The sequence below is a fragment of the Arvicanthis niloticus genome, chromosome 1 (genome assembly GCF_011762505.2).
Source record: "Arvicanthis niloticus isolate mArvNil1 chromosome 1, mArvNil1.pat.X, whole genome shotgun sequence".
Lineage (NCBI taxonomy): Eukaryota > Metazoa > Chordata > Mammalia > Rodentia > Muridae > Arvicanthis > Arvicanthis niloticus.
Genome location: NC_047658.1, coordinates 156,831,732 through 156,852,246, shown reverse-complemented (window position 1 = coordinate 156,852,246; position 20,515 = coordinate 156,831,732). Strand labels below are relative to the sequence as shown.

Here is a 20,515-nt window from a genome sequence, read left to right as displayed (position 1 = left end):
GGAGAAGACGAGGCAGGGGTTCAAGGACACTAAGGAAACAAGGCACTCTATATCCACAAGATTGACAGTCCTATGAACTCAGTGGCTGAGGCAACATGGATTGGAGCTGCCCAGGTCTGCACCAGTTTGATTCCTAGAGCTGAAGGAAGAACTGAACAAATGGCCCCATTCCTGGACCAGAAACTGTCCAATTGATAACCACTTGCAAATGAAAATTTAGTTTTCTCCAAGGGAGTTTTACTGGGGACACAAACTACTCTTACGTATAGACTGTTTGCCCAGCAGTAGACACCCAACAGAGAAAGGATTTAAGTGCATCTTGAGAGGTTGCTGCCAGGCTTTTTGTTTGCTTTGGTTTTGTTTGTTTGTTTTAATCAAGTCTTTTAAAAATATATTTTAGTATGTATGTGTGTATATATGCATGTATGTATGTATGTATGTATGTATGTATGTTTGTATGCATTCTTTTTCTCTCTTTTTACCCTATAGGTTCTTTGTCTATATATTAACAGCTTCCAGTTTAGAAATTTTATGGGATTCCCAGGTTATGAATGCAGCTGTCTGCATCCATATCTTTTTCTTTTAACTGTTCTTGTCTCTTTGTCTTCAGTTTGTTTTGTCCTAGCCTGATGGTTTAGGTTTTTTTTTTCTGTCTTATTTTATTTTGTTTTTGTTTCTTAGAAGCTTCTTTGTTTTCTAACAAGACACAGAAAATGGACGATCTGGATGGGAGGGAAAGTGTGAAGGAACTGAGAGGGAGGAGAAACTAATCAAGATGTATGCATGTCTGTATGTCTGTATGTATGTATGTATGTATGTATGTATATATGTATTAAAGATATATATTATATGATTGTTATACAGGTATAATTAATATATATATAATCAAAAACTATTTTCAATAAAAAATGGAAAAGTAAAAAACACATGTTGATTACTAATTGCACCAAAAATCTTAATGAATACCTCACCACAGATGATATACAGAGGGCAAGAAAGCACAGGAACAGAAATCGCATATGTCCTTAGGAAAGCTCAAATTAAGATGGCATATATATATATAAGCACATGTCTGAATAGCTAGAACCTGCTACCAGAGAGCCCAGATTCTACCAAAAGTGGGAAGCAATAACACTTGCACTCATTGGTGTGAGAATACAACACAGTATAGCTGCTTTCAAACGTTTCTTACAAAGTTAAACCCTCACATCTCATGATTCAGAAGTTGTTCTCCATGAAATAAAGGATTAAAATTTATATAGGCAGGGCTGGAGAGATGGCTCAGTGGCTAAGAGCACAGACTGCTCTTCCAGAGGTCCTGAGTTCAATTCCCAGCAACCACATGGTGGCTTACAACCATCTGTAATGGGATCTGGATGCCCTATTCTGGTGTCTGAAGGCAACAGCAGTGTACTCACATACATAAAATAAACAAATAAATGTTAAAAAAAAAGAAATTTATATATGCACTAAACATTGATGTTTATAGATCAGTTTTAAAATTGGCAATAATTGGAAATAGCCAAACAGTTGTCTGTTAAGTTAGTGGACAAATAGAGGTCTATCTAGGTAATGGGGGACTATGTATTACTCAAGCAAAGACATAAAAGAAATTCAAAGGCATGGTTTTAAAGAAAATATCTGGAAAGGCTGCACAGTGTTTCACGCTAAGTACATACGATGCTCTGGGAAGGGGGAAATTACAGAGACATTTAAAACAACCAGGCAGCATTTTGAAGAGCTGGAAGTGTGAATAAGTGTATAAAGGATTCTTAGGATAGTGAAACCATCCTGTAGGATGTCATTCTGATGGAAACATGATGTTGGAAACTTTTTCCAGAAGTATACAATGTGCAAAGCCAAGAGTGAGCATTAGCATTGGCTACGTATTTGGGATAATGACGATGTGTCAAGGAGAGCTTGCTCGTTATAGCAAGGTTATAATTACCATGGGGAGACTGAAAGCAAGGGAAGCTGTAACTGTGTGGGACAGACAGTTGTAGGGTTATTGCATTACCTTCTCCTCAATTTTACTGTTAGTCTCAAATGTCTTTAAAAGCTAAAGTATGTTTGTGGGAGGTATCCCAGCCCAAGGCCTCAATTTTAGTGTCTCTGTTCTCGTATTGTAGATGACATCTTTTCAAATTCAAATAAATTAGAATGCATATGGACACTTGGGGTGTAGCATTTCTTATTATAGAGGAAGTGTGAGTGACAGGAGTCCAGGGGATTGGGAATCTGATTGCCTAAATTTAAAATTTTAGTACCTTGTGACTTAAACACATTAGGTTAAACTCCGTGTGTGCCATTTCTCTTTTCTACAGAACAGGTATGCTAAGAACATCTGTCCCTTGAACTGTTGTATTTAGTGATTTATTTCATATTATGACTGGTCATTGGTAGTGTTTATCACATAGTAGGCATTATTGAATTCATATCTTTACTCCACTGTGGACTGGAGGCTTTAAGAGAACAGGCATTCTATTTGAATAGTAAAAAAGTAGGCACCAAGTAAATATATTGTTAATGAAATGCATTGAACAGATATTCAGTCATATTTTTCTCAGAGTTTTGCTGTATTTTTTAATCTTCTTAAAGTAATGTAAAAGTCATGTGAATACTTCTTAGAAAATTGCTTGCATGTCTCTTTACCCTTTTATTAATGGCCTTTGCACCTTGGCTGATTATATCTCTTCATAGCTTTTCCTCTGTAAAAAAAAAATGGTTTCCTTGGGGAAGAATTATATAGGAATTTCAATGTTATATACAACTGAAACAGAGGCTCACTGTAATTAAGTGTAATTGAAGCCGTGTAATAAAGGGAATATATTAGGACTGTGGGGGAATCAGGCAGGTAAGAGCCAGGCAGTGTGTCTGAATGCTGTCATAGCGCAGTGACCTCCAATGACCCCGGCATTAGGGTGCAAAGGACATTCATTTTGTTGTAATTCTGCCTTTTAGATGAAGCCTAATAAAGCTTATGAGGACAGAGGTATTGTCTAAATGTAGGTGCTGAGAAATTATTCAAATATCTCAGCCTTGGTGTCTTAATAATTCCTTTTTAAAATCTAAAGTTTCATTTTTATAAATAAGTACTCTACTTGATCTATAAAACTGAGCTAATTAGTACTGTAACCTTATTCTCTTCTATTTATCTACTTATCTATGTATCTACCTATCTTTTATCTGTCAACCATCTACCTATCTCTAATGTATAAACACATACATTATTTCTGTGCATATTTAAGTATATGCATAAATATCTATTTATGAAATTTATGTGTGTGCAGGGATTCACCTTAATGAGTTTAAATAATGTAGTAGAGAATATATTAACTAAGCAATCACAATCTTTAGCACTCAGTAAGTGTCCAGTGCATGCACTAGTGCTATTGGACATTCTAAGACATTTGGAGGAATTACATTGATGGAAAGTTGTTCAAGTGTAGATTTTATAGTTTCTTCTTATAGCAAAAGCCTAGGGTACAGTGCTTATTCCCTCTAGATCCATTCTTCCACATCCTTCCTTGAGAGCAATGGATGGTCTTCTGCTGCCTGTTGCTGGCCAGGTTGACTTGGAGTTGAATTTTGCCAATACCAGCGCTAATCAGGAGGCTGCCAGGCAGGAGGAGACAGGGATGACTGGTTGTTCTTTCATTCTCTGTCTTGTCTTCCAGTTGTCCTAAGCATCAATCCAGCATGTTTCTTCACCAGGTCTGTAGGAGTTCTTGCCTATCGTTCGAGCCAGATTGTATCTGCCCACTGAGGCATAGCGTCACCATGGTCTATTAGTGATCTAGGGATTCCACAGAAACTGTGCATTATCTACTTTGAAGACTTTGGGGGTTTACCTTCTTGGGATGCCATTCCAACTTACATTTTGACTTTTCCCAGCTTATTTCCACTTACCTGTTACTCCTGGGATAGGAGCTTTCCGATGTAGTTACCTTTGTGATTGTCTACCTAACAATTCCATAACAGTGAAAATTTCTACTTAAATTCTCTCTGAGTAGGTGGCGTTATTATTGTCTGGGGACTGGACTGACTGATGGAGGTCGTCAGGACCATCTTGCTTAACAGTGTCAGATTGTTCACCAGTTGGAAAGATGCCATTTGAATGGTAGTTTGCTAAGTGTAGGTCTTCAGTCTAAGAAAGTGGATTAATCTAGAGAAACATTCTTCCAGATTTGTGTCATTCTGAATGACACTTAAGCAAAGAAATGATAGAATTTGTCATCTGAACAACTGTTAGAAGGCATTCTTTTCCACACAGCAGATACTACAGGGGTGAAATCACTTCTCCAAAGGCTGACGACTGTCCTTGAGGAGATTTTTAGGATGATTTCAGGGACTGAGAAGCAGACTGATAAGTAGGATTCTCTGGCAAAAGTAAAGTATGCAGATAGTTTTAGAAGGAGTAGAAGATCTTTAGTGGAGCCTTGAACCCTTAAAGAGAACACTCTTAAGAGTAGAGCTCATTGGAAAGGAAATAAAACTGAACTGGAACACAAGCCTGGAATTATTTGGTGGGATGAATACAAATAAAAATAAACACTTAAAATACCAATGCTTTTCTTTGCTCCGCAGGCTGATGTTAGAGATGGCAGCTCACTACTTTTCTCTGCCAACGCCTAGATCTTGTTTTGGCAACAGGGTTTTGAGGCAGATGGGCTGTGCTCCTGACTCTCCTGTGGACATTCCAGTCTTCCCAAGCCTCAGGCTGGAGGCAGCCAAAGCAAATGTTTGTGTTCTGCATCTTTGCATTATTTAGTGTTAAGTTTCTATGGATGAAAATTTAAAACTTCCTGGCCACTGGAATCTGGTCAATTGTAACTTGTGGGACTTTTGTTGTTGTTGTTGTTGTTGTTGTTGTTGTTGTTGGGTGTTTTGTTTTGGGATGTGTGTTTGTACACGTGTATATGTATGTGTATGCATGTATGTATGTATGTATGTGCATGGTTTGATTGATTGGTGGTTTTAATATCTTACCTTCTGTTCTTTAAATATATATAATTTTTATTTTAATTATGTGTATGTGTGTATGGCTGTGTGGTTTGTGCACATGTCTGAAGGTTCCAACAGAGGGCAGAAGGTGGCATCTCATCTGATGCTAGAGTTAAGGCAGTTATGACTTCTGGTACAAGTGCTGAAAACTAAACTCGAGACTTCTATAAGAACAATATGTGTTCTTTGACTAATCAGTCTTTTTCCAGCTCCTTACTTTCTCTTTTTTATACAACATGAGTATTTATAAAGTAATGTTTTATGTGTACTTATAAATGTGTTATTCATGGAATTCAGTAACATACTCTTAGCAATTCTGATTTTGAAAGGTTTCTTGCAGCCACATACAACACTTAAATACAATGTATTTTTCTTATTATCTTCCATGTGAAAGCTAGAAGAGGGGGTTAAAATAGCTGTGTAAAATACTGAAGAGCAAAAAGTAAATTATTTGTCTTTCTTGAAACTCTGCCTTTTGTCATCACCACAGTGAGACCACAGTAGGGGGCTTGCAGAAAGTGTGCAAAGGGAGAGATAAGTACTTGAAATTGGGGTTTTGGATTCTGCAGTTCTGCTCTTCTTTCTCATTAACTCTTATTTCTCCAAGTCTGGAAAAAGCAGGTGAATGAGAGTGGAAAATGATTTTCTTTTTTCAAATTTTGAACATAGAGTTAACATGTGACCCAGCTATTTCTCTCCCATGCTTGTAGTAAAAATACTTGGAAATACGTGTCTATGTACAGGGCTGTGTAGAAGTCATTCCCTGGCATCGTTCCTACCAGGGAACATGTAGAAGCCACCCACATATAAGCAACTGATGAATGGGTAAACAGACTGTCCCCTAGCCATAGATGGGATGTTATTAGAAAGGCATCAAATACTGATGAATCTTCCAAGTAGTGGGCCTTGTTGGAGAAAACATGCATAAAAGTCAACACGGTTCCATGCTGCATGATTACACTTATAAAAATACACAGATAGGTTATTTCACAGAGAATGTGTATCGAAGATTGATAAACGGATTCCAGAGATGCTGCTGTGTAAAAAGATGCATGGCTGCTAAGAAGAAGAGCTTTCTTACAGGGTGACAGGTTGATGTGTGAGGATAGTCTCACAACTGCCAGTATACTAAAAGCCACTGGTTTATATTTTTTTTAAATAGTGAATTTCAGAATGTGCAAACTCTCTCATTTTATTTAAAATCTAATGATTCAATTGATAAAAATTAGTAGTTAGTGACAAAGGTTATAATTATTATACAAACATTGTTTTGGGTCCTACATTCATCTCAAAGGAACATAAATTTGCTTAATTAAAAGGAATGTGAATAGGCACAGGTGTTCAAAAATCTAATCTGCAGCGGGTTTTTAAAAACAGGAAAATAGTGAAGGTGTGCAGTGATTACTCATGGCTATTACTGGGTTCTGTAACCGTATCTTCTTTTTCAAGTCATAGATATCTTTACACAGACTGGAAGATCATGTTAGCGGGGGATAGTGAAACAACCGTGAGGATGCCCATTCAATTTATAGCTACACCTATAATGTGAGGCAAAATTCAAGATACTATTTGGTTCATGGACTCAGAAATAGTCATGAAGATAGATGAGACCACTGTCTACAATCACAAAATCACAAAATGGCAAGGGTGTATGTACCTTAGAGCTGGAGAATGTCAGCTATGGGCTCTGCAGCTAGGTTTTGTGTGGCCTTGCCTGTCAGGTAGTGGTTATACCTTTCCTCCTTGAAGAGACTTCTAAAGTGGAAATAGCTCATGGAATTTAGGTGCAGACAAGTTCCTTTGTTGAAACTATCACTTTATTTAAATATTAGTATTTCAATGTTCAGAAAATTGCCTGACTACAGTAGTACTTGATTCCTGGTGACCTATTGCCAGAACTAACTAGATCTAACTGGTATAGCATGTGGGTGAGGTTCATAATATTCTGGGGGACCTTCTCTGTTGATCCTCTGTGTTACCCTTCCCTGACCCAACATATCCAGGCAAGAATTGGGCCTTTCGTTCTTGAAAATTCTTAAGGTGTTTGAGTTTCTCAGTTACTAAATAACTCTGACTAATTCCATGGCTCTACAACTTCTCTGTTAGTTTCTTTTCCAGTATTAGTGAAGAAGGTAAGATTCTATTACAGAAAATCCAACTAGAGCCATGGGAAACCTTGTCAAGGTGCCCATAAGCTAGTGCCTGCCAGTTCTCCTTTCCACTGAGATGCTTGAGAAGACACTATCTATTCTCCCTCTTTTTATATCTTAGTCTTTTTTTAGAGGACCCAGTCCTGTTTTAGATTTCATCCCTGGAGAGACTTGAACAGTGTTTAAAAACCATAACAGAAGTAATTGAATTATTACAACATAGCAAGCATGTGTCATTTATGGTGTTCGGGTCAAGACTTACTCAGGATTAACTAAATGTCTTTTGATGGTTCCCTGTCATTCCTTTCTAGCTTTGGGTCTCCAGTGTCTAATGCACAGATTCATTTGTGTAGCTATCTGGCAGATGGATGGCTTTTCACTTTGAGACAGACATTATCTTTGAAACGGAATACTAAAGATACTAAGTAATGCTTCCAGATTTCCTTGCAGTTTGCATAACACATTCTCATTTCCCTCAAAAACATTTTTATTTGGTAAAGAGTCTGAAGGATAATGAACATGGTGGTGGCTCCCGGGGTAGCTTTCTGCCTGCAGGGATTTTAAGCTCTTTAAGTCTAGCAGAGCCTGGGATTCCAAGATGCTGGGTGGAGCATTTTTCATGGCTAATAGAGAATGCTCTTGGTGTCTGCAACTTGAAGTTACAAACCTCTCCTCACTCCAGAACAAAGAAAAAAAAGGAATCATTTGAACTGACTTGCTACAAACCTAAGACCTGAAAAGATAACAAAAGCCATTGCTGAGTATCAAGGTCCTTACTTCTCCTTAGAGATTCAGCCCCTGCCTAGGAACTGTGGTCTTCTTTGATAAAAATTGAAAACAATGTTTTTTTTTTCCATTTAAGTATTTTTGTATGTGTTTGTAAACATTGCTTTCTACCTTGCTAGAGATGGGGTCTTTGTGTGCTAATGCATACGGCAAGCTGGCTGACTCACAATCCTTTTGGTCATAATATTTGAAATCTGTTTTACTACTAAGCTGAGGGCTCTTAGGAATCACGTTTTAATTTCAACCACTATTAAAGGGGATCATAGTAATCAGTGACATTTGGCATTAAATGAGATTATGAGAAGCTTAAAAATACACATGGAAGCTTGATATTGACTCTCTAGTGTGTGTGTGTGTGTGTGTGTGTGTGTGTGCGTGTGTGTGTGTGTGAAAATGTCACAGAATATACTGAAGAACGCTGACTGTGAGAACTATCCTGTGATCCCAGGTGTAACCAGGGACAGAACACTCATTCAGTGCTGCTGTTGTCTGGGTTCTGTCCTCAGTCAGTATAGGGAAGGGCCCTGGGTTGGGAATCAGTTTCTTCCTCTGTACAATGGGAAGCATATTTATTAACCCCTTGAGTGTGTTGTGAAAATGTATAGAGCTCACTGTGATGAAAACTATTTGTTAAAGTACCATTATAAAAACACAACTGTCTTTCATATGAACCACCATTGCAGCAGTATATAATATAATCTTGTAGACAGAGCCTACAGATGCTATAAAAGCAGAAAGTGCCAGTGGAACTCCAAACCAGACTGCTGTGCACAAAAGAGAAAAGTTTTGGTGTTTACTGGTATTTGGTGGAATTGGGAAAGTTGAGCCATCTCTGGATAGATTTTCAATAGACACAACTTTAGAGGGTTAAGTATGAATCAAATTCCAACATATAAAATTCTGGTCCAGACACAAGCTGCCCACATAAATTGGAATCACAGGAAGCTGGCATGGAGGCCAAGGTCAGAGAGCAGTCTATGAGAGTCATCTGTTTTCCCCAGGCTGTTTCCTTGGGAAATGTTTCCTTCCACTGCTTTTCTGTAGTAGGGACCATACAGTTTTTAACAAGCAAGTAAAACATTTAGGATTAATCAAAGAAAATGTGTTAACTGATTATGAGGGGTAGAGAGACAGGTATCATATATAAAGTTAAATCATTTCCCAATATCCCTTGTAGAACAGAGTTTAGAATTCCCAATTGGCAGAATCCAGCAGCAGTTGGTACCATAGTCCATCTTTTTCTATTCTTAGCTAATTGTTTGAATGTTAAAACAGAAAAGGCTTTAACTCCATGGGAAAGGGGGATTTAAAGCCATCGTTTTCTGTCTAAAGCTATTTTAAACATTTGTGAACACGAACTCTCAGTAGAGGAATTGGGGGTGGGGGATGGATATCAATTATGAAGTCAGTGGGTGCGGATGTCTTTCAAGCCCAAGGAAGTTTATCAAGTGTTGAGTTCCACTGAATATTTTAAGGGTGATATCTTTATTGCTCTCTCCATTCTATATTCATTTTAGCTACTTTAAAATTCACCCAGACTTTATTCTAACCAGAGAGTCACTGTCATGAACTTGGAAAAGATGCCAGTAACTTACCATTTTTAGTCAGGAATGTTAGGAGTGAAGAAGAAACAAATTCATTGAGCCACTGATAAAGCAAAGTGGTAATTTTTATCAAAATGTTATTATCAAAATACACAAAGCCAAGTCTTTTTCATAAGGAATGAAAAAATAAAAGTACAAATATTGTACGTTCAGAATCACCGAGGATTTATTATGACCATGAGGATCCATAATATTTTGAATTTCCTTTCAAATAATCAAAATGGTATTAAATAATCTTAAACATCTTTTAGTGTCACACAGCGTAGAGTTTGAGAATTGATTTTTCTGGATATGGTACACATGGCTACTTTTTATTATCCTGAATTGGAAAAACTGCTAGCTTTTAAGTGGTTTTACATGATTTGTTCTGCAGAATTTTGTCATCGAACCATAAGGCTGGAACTATCTCCTCTCAGGAAAATAATCACATAGAAGTGTGTGGAATCCCAACTTCCTGCAAAAGCTTTTCTAAAACATTCATGCAGTGGAAATATCTAGTTATTTTGTAAAACGGGGACTTGGAGAATTGAGTAGAAAAGAAAAAAAAAATCATGTATTTCTGTGAATGAGAAATAGGTCACATCTGAACTCATTTCCTCACATTCTCATTGTTACTTTAGTGTTATTATAAATGGATTACTGATGTGCTGATGTATATTGTGGGGTACAGCCAAGCACAATTGCAGATGCACAGGCACACTCCTCTGTGCTAGCAGAGTTTTCTCTCCCCAGCAGTCATTACTCTAGTAATACCCTCTTTAAAAAAAAAACCAACCAAACAAACAAGCAAACAAAACCAAGATGTTTTTACATGTGTGATGTGCCTGTGTGTGAGATGCGTGCATTTGTGCAGGTGCCCAGAGGCCAACAGGAGGGTGTCCGATGTCCTGTTCTTTTGTAATCTGCCTGTCCTTTGAGTCAGGGTTTCTTAAAGAATGTGAGGCTCACGTGTTTTCTTGGGATGTTAGTTGGCACTCACTGAGCATCAACAGTCCTCTAGTCTCCTCCCCTTCGGCGCTGGGGCTGTAGGCGTGTACAACACTGTGCACGGCTTCGATGTGGGTGCTGAGATCTGTTCTCCTAACTCCAGTAAGACTCTCTCAGGCCAAGGAAATTCAGCTGCATTAACTGTCTTATTATTTGACTTTGTAGGACATAGGATATTATTGGGCCATGTGAGAGAGTCATTGTACGTGCTTCTTCCATGATGCAGATAACATTCAGGAAAATAGAAATCAAGAAAAGAAAACACTAACCAGTACTGCTGTAAAAATCTTTATGTCTGTTCACATCTCTACTCTGTCTGTCAGAATCTAGTGCTCCTCTAATCTGCCACAGAGAAATGGTCCACACTCTTTTGTGGTAAAATCTATTTAGGATGTTAATGAGTGTCTTCTACCTTCTTGTCTCTGAAATCTTGAACTCACGCCCTTGCTGGGTTCTATTAGCTGTATTGAGCTATATCAATTGGGTTATCAATAGTTTTAGTTTCATGTGGTGTTTGAACATTGTGTATCCCGTTTTTCAGGAATATTTTAATGACATTTGTGGCTTATGTTAAACCTCATTACAACCTAAATATAATTTAGCAGGCTTAATTCACTCAATCTCATTTATATGCACAGTTATAGTTGATGTAATAAGAAAGGACTAAAAAAGTATTAATAAGTTTTATGATGTTGGTGTTAAGAAAAATATGCTTAGCTGAAAGGAATGGCTTTTGATTTTTTTTCCATGAACTTTAGAAAAAGTTAGATTCAGTGTTCCTTCTTCTTACAATGAAATATTGCCATCAATGTAAGCTCTCTTAGGCTAAGCAAATGACTGCATATTAAATTATACGCATGTAGCTTGCTAGTCATTTGGATTTGGCTAGGTAATCTCTCCACGTTTTACTCAGCTTCAACTGTCAAATTGACACAACCTAGCGTCGTGTGAGAAGTTGACCGTTACTGTTGTCTGTTGTCAGACTAATAAAAGCCAAGGGTGATCTGGGAAGAGGGAACCTCTGTGGAGAAGATGCATCCATAAGATAAGCCTTCAGGCAAGTGTGGAGGGGAACATTTTATTGATTGATATGATAGATGTGGATACTATGGCAGGTGGTAGTGCTTTGTATAAGAAAACGGGCTGAGCAAGCCATGGACAGCAAGCCAGCCAGCAGTGTTCCTTCATGATCTAGGCTCTGGTTTCTGCTTCCAGACTCCTGTTCAAGCTCCTAGCCTGACTTCCTTCAATAATGGATTGTGACCTAAGACTTGTAAGCCAAATTAAGCCTCTTTCTTTACATGGTGCTTTTGGTCCAAAGGTTCTACAACCATAACAGAGAACTGAATGAACAGAGAATGAAACTAGAACAGCCTGCCTCATTTAAAGATGATTCATTTCATGCTTAGTCTTGGTTGTTCACTGAATGGGGATTGAAGTAAAATGTGGGGAATCAGAAGGTAAGTTAAAGCCTAGCCTGGGCTCTACCTTTTAGTTAATTCCCAGATCCAATCACGTTGACTAGCCTGAATCCTGACACATTAAAGGGTTTGTGTGAGGACTTGTTGACTTAAATGAGTTAATCATGGCTAGTACAGAGTGAAACTCACATTCCAGGTGAGCTACAGAGCTTATCATCCATCCACTGAGTTTATTTAAACATATTCTTAGGGTATTTATTGTAGTGCAGTCAGCACATGTACATTTTTAATACTTTATTAATTCATCTGTTAGCTTTTACTTATTTTTTTAATTGAGGTATGTCAAGAGATAAAATAAACTGGAAGTTATGTGAGTGATATTTAGAAAGCAAATAATTAAAAAAAAGTAATTATATCAGAACGTATGTTGAGAAAAGCTCCAAATTTGTTCTGAATGGTCAACAACTAAAGGAATAAGAAAAATACAAGAGATTATGCAGATTTGCGATGTTAAGTTAACATGTTGACTTTTGAATTCAATTTTTGTCTTGTACTGGTATCTAAAAGAGATGTCTTGACATTGCATAAGGCTGGTCAATTCCAAGAGATATTGTCTTCATTATCAACTTTACTAAAAATAATAAAAAGTCTTAATTTTTAAAATGTTACCCTAAAATGGGTTCTTTTTGCTGGTTCTTATAAACTGAAAGTAATTTTAAGTTGATAGACACTGATATTTGTTGCAGGATTATTCATTTTATCATTACTTTTATAAGCACCAATTGTGACTGATTTTAAAAAAAATTTTATTGCATTTGTCCTTTGATCTTCTAATTGAGTACGTTTTCCCCTAAGATAGATTAATAATATCAGATTACTTTGCAGACAGTTCAAACTGGTTCATTTTTATGACTAATTTTCTTGAAAGTAGTCTTTCCTTTTTCATGATGGAACCCATCACTAGAATACCTCTTATACGTGTCAAGCAAAATTACTGTTATTTTTCACTCATAGGTGTATCTGGCTGGAATATAGGCAGAACATACAGGTTCTAGATTTAACTAGAGGAAAGGGCTATTTGAAACTGTGAGGACTTAAATAATTCTACATTTATTGAGGAGGTTAAAGACACTGCTTTACATGTTGAGGCTTCTATAAAAGTATCAAAAACTTAATTTTTAATTTTTATTTAATATTTATTTTTATAAATATATTTTATATATTATGTAACATATAATCTATTTATATGATAGATGCATTACTTTGTGAGTAAATAATAAATATGTAATATTTATTATTAATTTTTAGTTGTTTACAGATCTATAAAAATTTGTAGATATGTATGTCTGTGTGGGGGTACATGCATGTGACTGGTACTACGAGAGACGAGATGTTTGGGATATCTACTTGGAGATGGAATTATAGGTGCTCATGAACTCGATGATTTGGGTGCTGAAAATCTAGTTTTGCATCCTCTGCAAGAGATTTTTTGTTGTTGTTGTTCACTGAGCCACGTCTCCAACATCACAATTTGATTTTTGTTAATCTTAAAAATTAATGAAAGAAAAGAAAAAAGTGAAAATGCAAGTCAACAAAGAAATCAGGAAATGGCCATGAGTTTGGTGATTTCCCATGTAAAATGGAAAAATAAAAACAACAAAACAAAAACAAAATCAAAAACACCTCATATTGCCAGTAGTTAAAATGAGTAGAAAATTGAGATCTGAAGCCCAGGGGCACAGGTATGAACAAAGAAGAGTGTTGGAAGAGATATAGAGTAGACACTCCCTTTTTGATCATGGGGGCTATCATCATTCAAACAGGGGAATTGGAAGGCTAGGGGCATGTTGGGGACATTAGGACTGAGTACTTCTTTCTGAGCTAAGGGCAGGAAAGGTCCGATGGCCACAATTTTGGAGTTTACTATCTGAGACCTCACTACTCACAGGCCAATAAAAATGATGGCAGAGGATCTTGCTTCACTGTAAACTTTCAATCTGCAAAGGCTTTTCCCCATCTATTAATCAATTTTAACTTCACTGGAGCCCAACTCATTACCGTTATACCATCTTTATGGCTGAGAAAAACGGAGATGATCATATGGGTTGTAAATTATTAAGAATATGAGAGATAAATTGTATAGAAGATATATAGAATTCGGACATAATTCTTACTGCCTTTTTCATCCTTTGCATTTCAATATTACTGTGTGTATGTGATGTGTTCACAGTATGTGTGTGTGGGGGTATGTATGATGTGTCTCTGTGTGTATCTGTCTATCTGTGGTCTGTGAGCATTTGTATGCATTTGTGTGTAGTGATTCCTGGAAGATTTGTTAGCGACACTGAATCTGGATTCTAGCACCAGGAAGTCACCTGTATAAGGACACATGGCAGGAACTGTCAAATCCATTTCTTCCATCTTCATTGTGATCAAGCCACTGGCATGCTAATGCCTTCATAATTGAGTATTATTTCATTTAATGGAACATTAGATCTTGAGTATGTTACTGAGCTTTGTAAACTACCTTTTTGTAATATTCAAAAAACATAAAATAGAAAAATTGCTCTGTTATCTGTATGGTGGAACATAGTCCCTCTTGGGAGAGACGGACTTCTGTGTCTTTTCCATTTCACAGAATGCTTTATTGTTTTGTCTCCTTTTGCTCCACGATTCCCTTCATAAGCTCACTGCTGAAGTCCTAAGTAGGCCTGTTTCTCATGCAGAGCCCCCTGGGGCCTCTAGAACACTACAAAGGTGGTCCTTCCTTCCCACACAGTGTTTCTGTGATTTTTCTTTCATTGCTAGTGATATTCTCAAAGCAAATTTAAGTTCTTGTTATACTAGATTTTGTAGGTCTCTTCAGTTATCTGAGCAATTACTAAGCAGTACCATAGCCATTGTTTCAGTCAGTTTAAGCAGCATTGAATGTATCAAGGGTATTGCTTTTGTTTTAAGGTGATTATCTAGAATGGGGCACATTGAATATTAAAATTGTTTGGGATGCTTCACCCATATCAAATCAGTTTCAGCAAAACAGGTCTGCTGAACTTTTCGTGTTTATTAGACTATATTTTCCAATGTGTATGTGTGTATGGGGGGGAGTGTTGATTTTGGCCCCTTGTGTGAGCTAGCTTTGTGAAGGGAAGTGCCTCGTTTTATGCTTCTGGCTATTCAACCTGTCTCCCTATGGTCCATGTGAAAGAAAACAAACTCAAGTTTTGTATTCCATATTACAGATAAGTTAAACTGTGGTAAGGAATTTTTTTTTATATAGGCACAGATTATAGAAAAATGTGGAGCAATGAAAATATAAACATCATATTGGTTTCCCATTATGGGATATATTATAAGGAAGAGGTTTTGTCCATGATAAAAATCCCAGCACAATGCCATTAACATTTTTCTTTTGTAATTGGTAAGTTTTCTATCCTAAGAATTTGTAACTATCTTATTTTTCTCAATGTATTTGATGTTAAACAGATACAAATTTTAAATTCATTAAGTTGTATTGAATGTAAACTCCTAGACAATTGGAACTATCAACCAAAACTCTCAACTAGTGCCTGAATATAATGGTGGATTTGCTAGTGTGTCGTTTCTGCATCTGTCTGCTAGACACAGCTCTATACATACTAACTCATCATGCAGTGAAGTTACTATTATTACTTCCATGTCAATGATAAGGAAACAGAAACATAAAAGTGTGAAGTAACAGCACACACTGGTAAGCAACAGGGATAGGATTCACACTCAGAGATTCTGAACTGGTCATTCTTACTTCCTGAAAAATTACAGCATGGTGTGCCTTCTGAATCATCAAGACACAATTACTGTTGAGGTAATTCCATTGTTAATATTGCATTGTATCTTCTGAATGATAAGTGTATTGACTATTGTTTTTAATTTTTAACTAAAATACATATTAACATAAAATCTCAGTGTCTTTGTCATATTGAGAGTTGATTTCACAACTCAGATGTACTTTTAAAAATACACCAGTAGATGCATTTCCACTGCAAGAAAGTCATTGTTCTTATCTTAATCCAAGATTAATATTTCCATTTTGAGTATGAATTAAAGACAAGATCTCATATAGCCCATGTGGCCCACTAACTGTCATAGAGCAAGATGACTTTGAATTTCTGATTCTCCCACTGGATTGACAGTAATGTGTTCAGAACTGAAGTTCAGGAAGTAGTAGGATATCAAACGTAAATCCTTTGGTATGCTGGGTCAGAGCTATAACAATAGCCAGTCTTGCCTTGTCTCATGAGTGTCACAGTGTAGAAGAATATATTTGGGTTTTATTTTGCTAATAGCAAGAAGAAAAGTTCTGTGAATCAAAGGAGGTCTGTTTGTGTGTTTGCTTGTTTGTTTTGTGTTTGGTTGTGTGTTTGTTTGGGTGTGTTTGTGTGTTAGTTTGTGTGTTTGTTTGTGTCCGTATTTGTGTGTGTGCGCGTGTGTGTGTGTGTGTGTGTGTGTGTGTTTGTTTGTTTGTTTTTAATGTAAGTTTCAGTGAGGAGGCTCTGGGTTAGAGGAGATCTCTGAGGTGGACCAGCTTTGGAAATAAGTGTTCCAAGGAACTCAAGGAATTGAGTGAAATTAATTATGGAACAAACTATGACATCTGCTGTTTCAGTTGGCATCAATTTTCTCACTTCACATTGCACTCCTAAATTAGAGAGAATCAGTATTGATATGTTGACTGCAATATATTGCTGCTTCATGTATCTGATAAATGTATTACTTAGAAGCTGACTAGCCACACTGGGTGTGCTGGTCATTTTTATGGTCAACTTGACAGAAACGAGAGTCACCTGAGAGGAGGGAACTTCAGATAAAGAATTTCTTTCATCAGATTGGGCTATGAGTATGTCTGTGTGGCCTTTTCTCAAATAATGATTAACATGAGCCTAGTCCACAGGAAACAGTGCCAAGCTTGGCAGGTGGTCCTAGTCTGTATAAGAAAAGCAGGCTAATCAATCCATGGAGAGTGGCCAATGGGCACCTTTCCTCCATGGTCTCTGCTTCAGTTTCTGCCTTAGCTTGCCTTTATTATGGATAATAAACTGTAGACTGGCATCAACCCTTTCCTCCATCCCCTTTTGGTTGGGTTATTAATCACAAAAATGAAAAGCAAATGGGGATACTGGTTTGGAATTTCCAAAGTTAAATGAAATGTTATTCATACAAGCAAATATCCGTCTATTATTACTTGTTAAAAGGTACAATCTATTGGTGTGTAAAATACTACGATTCAGTTTCACTATACACTGTAGATATATGAGACTTGAGACTGAATAGGAAAGTAAAATAGGAAAGGAAATGAGGAAGGATGGAAGAGAGAGTCGACTCGTGTATAGCAACTCTCTACCTGACTCTAGTTTAACAAAGAAGTGCTTTGTTCACCTATGAGTCAGGCCCTTGTTGAATGAGATAAAAACACGCTTGATTTGATATTATGACTTCTAAAATGCAGTGGGAATTCAATATATACATATATATTTTGATTAAAGGACATATATATATATATATATATTTGAATATATATATATATATATATATATATATATATATATATATATGTCCTTTAATCAAATTTTCTGGAGAAACTAATTCCATTCTTGGGGCTTGTTTGTCTGTGTGTGTGTGTGTGTGTGTGTGTGTGTGTGTGTGTATGTGTGTGTGTGTGGTGTGTGTGTGTGTGTAGTATCTGAATTCATTATTGAAAATTGTTTGCAAAGAATATTCTGTTTTCAAAAATAATTATTTTCAGTATATACTCCCTCAGAGTGATAGGCTATCCACTTCAGTTTAAGAATAAATAGTGCCATCCTTATCCCTTTTGTTTTCTTCTGCGGTAGGCTGCTCACTGCTTTGTGCTTTTTGAGATTTCAGTGATGATAACTCAAAGAGGGCTTAAGGTGGCTGAGATTTAGTTAAGGGAGGACAAATGCTAGAGCAATATGGACAAATCCTAATATGCATAATGACAAGATCATCGGCCCATCCTGCGGTTGACAGGTTAAAAGCACAAAATAAAGACAAACACGACTTCAAATACGGTATTTGAGGGCGCATCCACTGTGTGAGCCTTCTTGAAGAGATGGAATGGACCCACATTCCCAGACTTTGGACATTCATTATTAAAATATGGTAACATGAGAAACAGAATTCTAACTCTCACTCTTTCTCTGGGAGAGTTTTCCATGGTCGGGGAGTAAATGCTAGTTCTATACTAGCTAATAGCTTAACTTGACCCCCTCATTCTTGCCCTTTATCACTGATATAAATAACCTGATATAAAAGATAATCTTGATTCTCTTCCAAAGCTTGGAATTAGCTATCAGTGGTTATGTCATACTCATGTAACATAAAAAGCACTTTCTCTTGTCCTTAGAAGCTATTTTGTTCTACCAAACAATGTTTTGGTACATTAAAATATATGACACATTGTTCGCTTTCCCAGAAATTGGCCCAAAACAATTAAAATGGAAACAAGGGCTTAGTGGAAGAGAACTCTTTAATATCCGTCTTGGAGACTGGCGGCCTGCAGCTCTACTTCTGTGCTACCCTATGAGGTGGGCCAGTGGACATGCCCCCATGCTTCCTCAATGAGGCAAGCGAGCGCAGTTCAATAAATGACTTGTTCTTTCAGGACACGGTGGTGGTTCGGAATCTCTTGAGTCCCGGCTCATCGCCGGACTCACTGAGGCATACAAGTGCATCCCTTTCTCTAGGCTGCTTTATGGGGTTCTCGTTCTGGTCCTGAGCACATTCTTTTTAATGTTGACTAGGGTGTTTATCCTGATTAAAGCCCCCTGGACATCTGTTCTCTGTAGCAGCCAGTGTGTCTCTACAAGGAGCTTATTCTACAAATTTTCACATTCTTTATTTCTGCCAAATTCTGTAAAGAAACTACTGGGTCCTGAAATTAAATAGCTTTGTTTTTCCATGGCTGGAGTGCAGACTGTTAAAGGAAAGTAATCTCTCTTAAAGATTCCTCTCAAATGACTAAAGTTTCCAGACAAGAGTGGTTGTCCCGTGTTGGGTCTAAGTCAAAGCAACTCTCTTGTACAGCATCTCTCCCCTTGTTTCTGTCCTGACATGGCCTGTAGCAAAGTAGGCCATTTTGTTGGCACGCTGGTGCCTGGTAAGAACTGCATTTTGAAGCACCTGCAGTGTAACTCCAGGGTTAGATTAGAAATATCTACTTACAGGAAGGGGAACCCTCTCAGAGGAGAGGGAGTGGGTGAGGGTCTCAGTGAGAGAGGGGCCACGAATGGGCATGTGGGATGTAAATAAAATAATTAAAAATAAAGTATCTACCTGTATAAATGACATTGCTTAGGTTTATTTTATTTTTTTATAAATATTTCTTGATAAGTCATGAACTTTTCCTAAAGTCGTCTCCATTTGGGTTTGAAATGGAGCCCAGGAAAGAATTAAATCCTGCCTGTGTGATTTTTTTTTCCCTCATAATTACTCCCTTATATTCTATCTCCATCCTGTATCTATTAAGCAAGCCATGGAAGAGGAGTCCACTGTTGTGTTTAACAGATTAAACAAAGAGATGGTAAATAACTTCTTCTAATCAGCCAGGAACTAGGAATGGCACTGCATCTGAAAGCTCAGAACTCACTCTGGTCAGTGCCTAGCATGGCTCATGCCATGTCGTTGCTCCTTGGCTCTTGATTAATAAATGTCCAGGGAGCAGAGTTCTCAGCAGTTAGCCAAGCCAGTTCACTTCCTGCCCCCAGCCATCAAGTTAGCCTTTCTGCTATGTTCTGACTGTGACATTTCCCTGGTTACTCTTAGCTCCCACTTAAGATCTCTCTGATTGTACCAAGTTCCAGCTAGACTCTCCTTCTTCAGCCTGCCTCTTTTCTAGCACACAGGTGACACATACGCCTGATTTCTGTGTCTCACATCCTAATTTCTTTACTCATTGCTTTTCGTTGTTCCGGTGTTAACTGACTTCCACAGGAAAGCCCCAGCCACACTCTCAGTTACATGCTGCCTTTCTTTTGAAAACTTTCCTGTGGCAGGGTGTGCTAACTCTTCACCGGCCTAGTCTATTTCTGCTAATGGCTGGATCCTTACTGTCTTTCAAAATGAAAATAAGAAAGCTAAAAGTATGCATGTTGTTGGTTGACATTTCCTCTTGGGTCTGTATTCTCTGAAGAATTTTACTTTCCCTCTATCTTATTGCAAATTCTACCTCAGCCATTTATGGTGGAGGCATCTCAAAAAAAAAAAAATCATCAACTACCATGACTTTAATACTTGTTGCATTTTGAATTACTTAAAACATGTCTAAAATTTTTGGTACATGGGCCCTACTTTTGGATCAAAACTGAATCGGTCTGAGATAGATTCCTGGTATTAAGGCATTCTTACACAATCCCCTTTTGTGTTTTCCTTCGTGAGATCAAATGTGCAGCTAACATTGAGGGCTCCTTACTTCAGTGGTGGCACAACGTGGAAGGATCAAGGGAAATGCCCTTTGCTGAGCAGACATGTGCATTTTAGAAACACAAGCACAGTGTGTGTGGCAACA

The 20,515-nt window shown here is 37.4% G+C and overlaps 1 protein-coding gene across 6 annotated transcripts in view; it reads left to right on the top strand.

Annotated features, from left to right (window-relative positions):
* Sorcs1 (sortilin related VPS10 domain containing receptor 1) overlaps nucleotides 1-20,515 on the top strand; it is a 503,533-nt gene that overhangs the window by 70,343 nt on the left and 412,675 nt on the right. The gene's annotated exons all lie outside the window — the stretch shown is intronic.